The sequence below is a fragment of the Rhodnius prolixus genome, unplaced genomic scaffold (genome assembly GCF_049639745.1).
Source record: "Rhodnius prolixus isolate KJV_2025 unplaced genomic scaffold, Rpr scaffold_6, whole genome shotgun sequence".
NCBI lineage: Eukaryota > Metazoa > Arthropoda > Insecta > Hemiptera > Reduviidae > Rhodnius > Rhodnius prolixus.
The window spans coordinates 10,457,649-10,465,091 of NW_027411634.1; positions in this window are offsets into that span (position 1 = coordinate 10,457,649).

Consider the following 7,443-nt stretch of genomic DNA (forward strand, 5'->3'; position numbering starts at 1 on the left):
CCTCTCAAATTTCATTCCTCTACAGCAGCTCATCCTAACTATCTAATAGAACACCTATCTTCTTCCATATTACCAGGTAATCCTCCAAAGAGATTGAAAAGAAGACGGCCTCCTGATCTACTCTCTTCATAAGAGCAGTATAATGTATTCACGTTACTGGAGTGGCACCACTTGGTGCCTTCTCCGATCCATATTCCTGATATTGTTTTATCTTATACCACATTTGCTCGTTGCAACAGTTGTTGCAGTTGTGAATTTCAACAAAAGATTTAAAAAAAATGTTTATAATATTAATCAAAATTTTCCCCTGAGAATATTGAGGTGCGTTTAATAAAATTTTTTGTAGCCCAATTTCTTTTTTATACCGACGTTTTGGCAAAACTATATTACCTTCTTCAGGGTATTATAAATTTATAGAGTTATTAGATCAACTATATCATCATAACTGTTCGGAGATTCTAAATACGCAAATCTTATGTAAAATCTAGAAGTAGTAGTTAGGGAAAACTTTGAACGAAAAGTGATCCTCAGGTGTGTTGGTTGTTTACTAATCAATACTTTTTTAATAAAAGTTGAGAAAAATAAATAATCCTATTGCAATAACAAATATAGATCATTGCAGTAATTTAATTATTGCAATAAAAGATGTTCAAGAGGAAATTACTTTCAGATATCTTTTCTAAGAGGGAGGAAAGAAAATAATTCCCATTCTTTTGAAAATATCTTCACCTAAAGTTTAAAATAGAAAGAACTTCGTCCCCCTTGCTACACATAATATACAAAAGGATCGCCCATTAAAAGGTATGATCATGTTGAACAGTCTGGCGGTTCGCAAGGGAAGCCGGGCATAAATCGGATGCCGAAACAACCGAAATAGCCGAGGTGGGGCTGTGACCAGGTTGAACCAAGCGTTGGAGGGGTTTGGAAAATATTTTAATAATTCATGTCGACCAACAACCCGCTCTGGCTCACACCTCCTCCTGCCACCCATTCTCTGAAACACAACTTTCCAGGACCGGCAAGGCGGGAGTGGGGAATATCCCGTGTACTATGGAAACAGCGTGGCTATGCTGCTGTCACGTTGTCCTGACCCCATCTAACTGGCTCCCGTTCCCAATTCCTCCAACTAGATGTCCTTTCTCATTCCCATACCCGTGACTCGGCACCTTACCTCAGTTCCCCTTATTTGTAGTTTGATCGTAAATCAGTACTCGGGACATAATCTTAATTGGAACAGGACCAGAGTGAAGGAGCAAATCTCTGATTACAGAATATAGCTCTACTCTGAGCGACTCACAGCCTTAGGTAAAGGCTCAATCGAGTGTAGCAAAAAATAAGTATTAAGTTAAGTTTTGTGATTTTTTAAGTTATATGTAACTAATAACTTTAAAAATATAGTCTACTGAACCATAAATTCATTTTTCTGACTTAGAAAAGACTAATCGAACGGAATTTACTTAATAGTAGCACCTAGGAAATGATATAGAATTAGAAAATATTACAAAGCGAAAGATCACCAAAGATAAAAATCGACATTTAAAAGGGTTTAAGACAAACCGCAACATTATAAGCATAAATAGCTTCTTTTTTTTTTTATTACAAAGCAGACTCCTTACAGGAAGATAATGGTGGAAACCAGAGTAAGTTATCTAGCAGAAGTCCATGGCTCTAAGAAAAGCTCAAAGCTCTAGGCAAAATATTGTGCTGCTTCGTGTTCCTAGACAACTACTTCTTTGATACCAGGAGTCTTAGTATGGAAAACCGCTTGAGTTAGGTAATATACGAGGGTCGTTTGAAAAGTCCGTGCAAAGTCAGAGAGATAGCACCACTGGCGCGTATCGAGGTTATGTTTAGTTAGTAGCATCTCTTGGAAGAACACACACCAAGTTTCGGCCAGATCGGTCTATTACTTTGTGTTTGGCATTCGTTTGAATCGAGGAAGTCGAGTGATTTTCAAAAAAATGGACGAAAAAGAATTTCGTGTGAAACACTACTTTATGAAAGGCAAAACGCCTCAGGAGACTAAAGATAAGCTTGATAAACATTATGGTGACTCTGCAACTTCGATTAGAACAGTTTATAAGTGGTTTCAAAATTTTCGGAGTGGCCATATGGGCACAAGTGACGCTGAACGTTCTGGACGCCCTGTTGAGGTTACTACTCCAGAAATCATTGATAAAATCCATGATATGGTGATGGATGACAGAAGGGTGAAGGTGCGTGAGATTGCTAGTGCTGTGGGCATCTCGAATGAACGGGTACATAATATTTTGCATCAACATTTGGACATGACAAAGCTATCCGCAAGATGGGTGCCACGATTGCTCACGCTTGACCAAAAACGAAATCGTGTGAAGTGTTGCAAGGACGGTTTGCAGCTGTTCCAGAAGAATCCGCAGGACTTTAAGCGTCGTTTCGTCACTGTGGATGAAACATGGATACATCACTACACTCCTGAGACAAAAGAACAATCTAAACAATGGGTTACCAAGGGGGAATCTGCGCCAAAAAAAGGCGAAGACCATTCCTTCGGCCGGAAAGATTATGGCGACTGTCTTTTGGGATTCGCAAGGAATAATCCTCATCGACTATCTGGAAAAGGGTAAAACTATTACAGGTGCATATTATTCATCGTTATTGGACCGTTTGAAATCCGAGCTGCAAGAAAAACGCCCACGATTGGCCCACAAAAAAGTGCTTTTCCATCACGACAACGCACCAGCTCACACCTCAGCAGTTGTGGTCGCAAAATTAATGGAAATAGGGTTCCAACTCGTTTCACATCCCCCCTATTCTCCAGACTTGGCTCCCTCGGACTACTATTTGTTCCCTAATATGAAGAAATGGCTGGCGGTAAAAAGATTTTATTCAAACGAGGAGGTGATTGCAGAAACGAATGGCTATTTTTTAGACTTGGACAAATCCTATTATTCGGAAGGGATCAACAAACTAGAGCAGCGTTGGACGAAGTGTATAAGCCTAAAAGGAGACTATGTTGAAAAATAAAAAAGGTTTACCCTAAAAAATTAAGTAATTTTTATTTTTGCACGGACTTTTCAAACGACCCTCGTATAGGAGAGCATTGTTTGGAATCTGATTTTGGAATCCAAAATTTTATTGTGTAGTCACTACTTTGTTGGCATGCTCTAGAATTTTTGGTTTTTAGAGTAGTTGTAGCTGCGAATACCCAAATTTGTAAAAAAAAAAAATTTTTTTTATTTTGTTTCTGAGGACTTTAAAACGATTATTTTCGGGGAAAATTCTCAATCGATAATCGGTACGATTTGACAATGCTATAGTTATCGATGATAGTTGGTATTTTTTTACTCTGCAATATTGTACTCATGATTCTTCGATTTTAAATTTTAACAAAATAAAATCCTCAAATAAAATGTAAGTATTGGAAAAAAAAATGCAGTTAAATTCCGTAGATAAAAAAAACAAGATGCATTTACAAATTAACTCAGTTTTAAAGACCAATTAATCACCCACACTATTTGTATCATCAACTAACATCACTAATAACAATGGCAGCAACTTAGAATAAATGAACAGGCTGTGAAAACAATATTTCTTACACAATGGCTAATGATTGGGTGTTGCCACGTAAATAATATAATTGGCGAACTAACTGGGCTAACACTTTAATGTAAAAGAGTTAAAAGAGCGCACGCTGTGCGTATGTAGGCGCGTGTTTAGTTAGTTGGACATTTTGAAAGCCCATATTGACGTCATTATTATACAGAGAGCCTGCGTACGTACGTAGGCCGAATGTGGCGTCTGTGACACGCTGTGAGTCAAGGCGTTTAGAACAGGTGTGTACACCTGTTCCATCCGTAGGATCGTCTTATTTTTAGCTACTGTGACCCGGTCTCCCAACGTATGTATAGATGAATCTTTATAAGTGTAGTCTGCCGTTTTGCTGTAGATACCTTTAACACATGTTTCTATTTAGAATTCCTTTAGGTGTGATTTGAGTTCATAGAAAACCAGAATTTTAGTTCATTTTATTTTTTTCTTAATTACGAGTATAATTACTTTCAGAAATTGAAAACTAATATCCAAGTTAGATTTAAAAAATGGGGCAAATACACTGAACTCCTAAGCGGAGATCCTCGAATCCAGATGTCTACCTATAGATGGTCTCTTTCTAGAAGCATCTTACCACCCACTGTCCCGTGATGGACCTCTGTCTGTCCGGAGAACGGCATCTGGGACACCTATGACTCGAACGTTGATAAGCCTTAAATTGAAAACAAAACAAAAAAGATATCAGAACCAGTCAATTGAATTTCGGTCACTGCATCTTCGATTCAATTAAAAAATAAAGTAAAATTGGGGTTAAATTAGGATTATCGGGGTGGGCCCTGTGTTCCACGGCACCGCAGCCAAAAGAGGCTTATTGTGCCATCCCCTTTTTGGATCTAGTAGACGAAATCTCCCCTACTAAAGAGGTTGAGGACTTTCCCTACTAGTTTTTTTTTGCGCTACTATCTCCTTGATATTCGTATGTTAATGAGGGAACGTGACTCTTTGAGAAGAGCATTAATTCGTTCTCGTTGTGAGTCTGTGTACTCTAAATACCGATTACTTAGAAATCAGGTACAGACAAGAGTTAGAACGGCTAAGTTTTCAGGCATTAGGGACTCTAGAGTGATGTGTGTTTTAGATGATATTTGTTTTATTAATTTATGTACTTTTTGTTGTCTTTAAGGGACTAATGTCCCAGGACATTGATAAACATATTTCTTTCTTTCTTTCCTTTGGTCTCAAACAGCCAGAGGTTCCATAGTGCAACCACTCTATTGTAACACAATCGAACAACAAGTGAGTGGCCGTTTCCTCCTCTTCCTGACACAATCTGCACAAACTGCTCCTGCTCCTTGTTGTGGTTAAATGTACACAACTTTTAAAGAAATGTGTCTATTAGCAGTAATCTTTTTATATTAAGAAAATGCACTATTTCTTTTTTCAGATAATTTGTTATCGCCTTAATACAAGCAGCACAAAGTTGATATTTAAAATTATCACTCGCTATTTGTTATTTTTAGAAGTACATACTGAGGTAACTTAGGTTTTTAGCTTCTCTTAGAAATATTGTGAAGACTTCCAGCTGCCTGGTAGATTCGTTAATTCCGTAAGGGAATAAGCAGCCAGCTGATTCTGGTAAACTTGCAGCTTATTTTTGTTGCTATCTTCAGAATTGTCATTATTTTATTAGAACTATATGAGGCGTGAATTTCTGTCCCATTTTGAGAAGATGGAAGTTCAATCAAAAACCTCTTTGATTTTATATTTGAATGTGTAAGTCAATCCAGTTTTTACAGACTTACTGTTCCAACAAGTGGGAGAACAAATACTTTCACTGAAGTAGACGTGTACATTACGGTATGTTTGATTGTACATTTATAGTTTATTTTGGCAACATTTCAACGTATCCATTATGGGTAAGTGTGCATGTGACAAAAATAGAAAATGAATAAAAGTTCATTGGAGAGTAAAATTGTAAAGTTTATTTGTTCTTTTATCACTCAAAACTTTGACCAAAGAAATCATAAAGAATTAACTTCATAACAGCAAGATGATGTTAAACTCAAATTGTACAATTTTATTTTTGTTATTTAAAAAAGAAGTGGATGTTTCTCTCTATCTTGAACTACTTTTGGGCATTAGTGCATAAAATTGCATTTTATTTTGCATTTAAATGTGTTCGAAGCAACTCTTTTGCAGCATCTTTTGGTTGTTCCAGCCGCCATAGGCAAAGAGAAGACTAGCACACTACATACAGACAAATGACCCAATTTGTCAGGATCCCAGGAGAGAATCAAATAAAATATGACGTATTTATTTTTCTACTTTTCTAATTCCCAGTTTTACCACATTAAAGTCACGAATTATAGTCTCGCAAAAAAACATTTGTTTCATTAATGAACTCCTTTACAATCGTCGCTACCAAAGCAAGCGGACATTGGTAAACGTATGCCACAATACATTGATTAGCTTAAAATAAACTTGTTGACCTCAACTTGGCGAACCTTTGACCCTTTCTGTCCTAAAGATGAATAAAGGTTTTAGTATTGGATATATTTCTCACAGAAAAAGAAGCAGAACAAAACAAACACTTGGAAATTCTTTCCAAGTAAAACAGAAAAATAAAATAAATAAATACTGATAAATTTTTGGTATAGAATACATTAGGCACAATTACCATTTAATTTGATCAAAGATAATCGAAATTGAATGGTTCATTTAATGCTGGCGAGGAATTGGTTCTACTGAATCAAATTCTCTTCCCAGTTTGTTTAAATGGTTCTCTTTCTGGTTATACCCAAATTGTTTACATGATTTGCTTTGCAACTGAATTTTGAGTGCGATTAAAGTAATCCAGCCAACCTAAATCCCCGCTTACTACTTACTTAAATGGCGCAACAACCCACTAATGAGTCTGTGCCTCCTCAATAAGCCTCCGCCAGGCAATGCCTATTTTGTACAGCAGCCATCCAGTTTGTGACGCCAAGTAATGAACTTGCGTCCGCGGCGACACCATCAACCCATCTTGCCTTCGGCCGGCCAATCTTTCCAAGATTCTGGAGCTCTTCTTTTAACACTCTCCTGGTTATTTCGCCTTCTTCCATTCGAATGACGTATCCTGCCCATCTTAGCTTTCCTAATTTTATGAACCTTACCACATCCATTTCCTCAAATAGTCTATAAAGCTCCTGGTTTTTCCTTCTTTCCCATATCTGCCCGCTCCTAACCGGCCCATATATTTTACGGAGTATTTTTCTTTCAAACGCCAGGAGCTTCTTTTCATCTGAAATCCCCGCTTAGGAATGGAAAAATCAAAGTTACTAATGTTAGACAGATGAACAAATTAATAGATTCCAAAAAAAAAAGAAAGTCCGCAGCGCGCTGAATAAAGCTCCCTTCAGTTGTCCAATGATCTAAGATGTTTACAATTATTTTGTGTTTCACTCGGCGACTTCCAGACTGGTGTTGTTCTGTTTCATTTTCAATTTCACAGCGCAGTAATGATAATAATCGCAGTAATAAAAAAATTACATCGCGTTGTACAAAATATTCTAGTGTACATCGCCCAAAAAAAATCACAGCTTGCTGTTCATCTACTAGGCTGGGCTTACCCAGAGTATTTTTCGAAAGACAAACAATTGGATTATACTTCGCTTGAATCCCTTGTGGGGATACCCGCTTCAAATCTAGTGCCTGCCTTAAGATTTTTGTCTTCCTAGGGGAACCTTTTTTTTTGCTAATCCTCTGTCCGGTGATGGACAGTGTTGTCTGGAACGAGAGAAGATTGTCCAGAAGCCCGCAGAAGACAGCTCACACCTGGCGACAATGATCATAGATGTTATATTTAAAAATCATTGTGAAGGTTAAGTTTAAATTGAGCTCGGGTTCACGCTAAGCAGAAATAGTTACAGA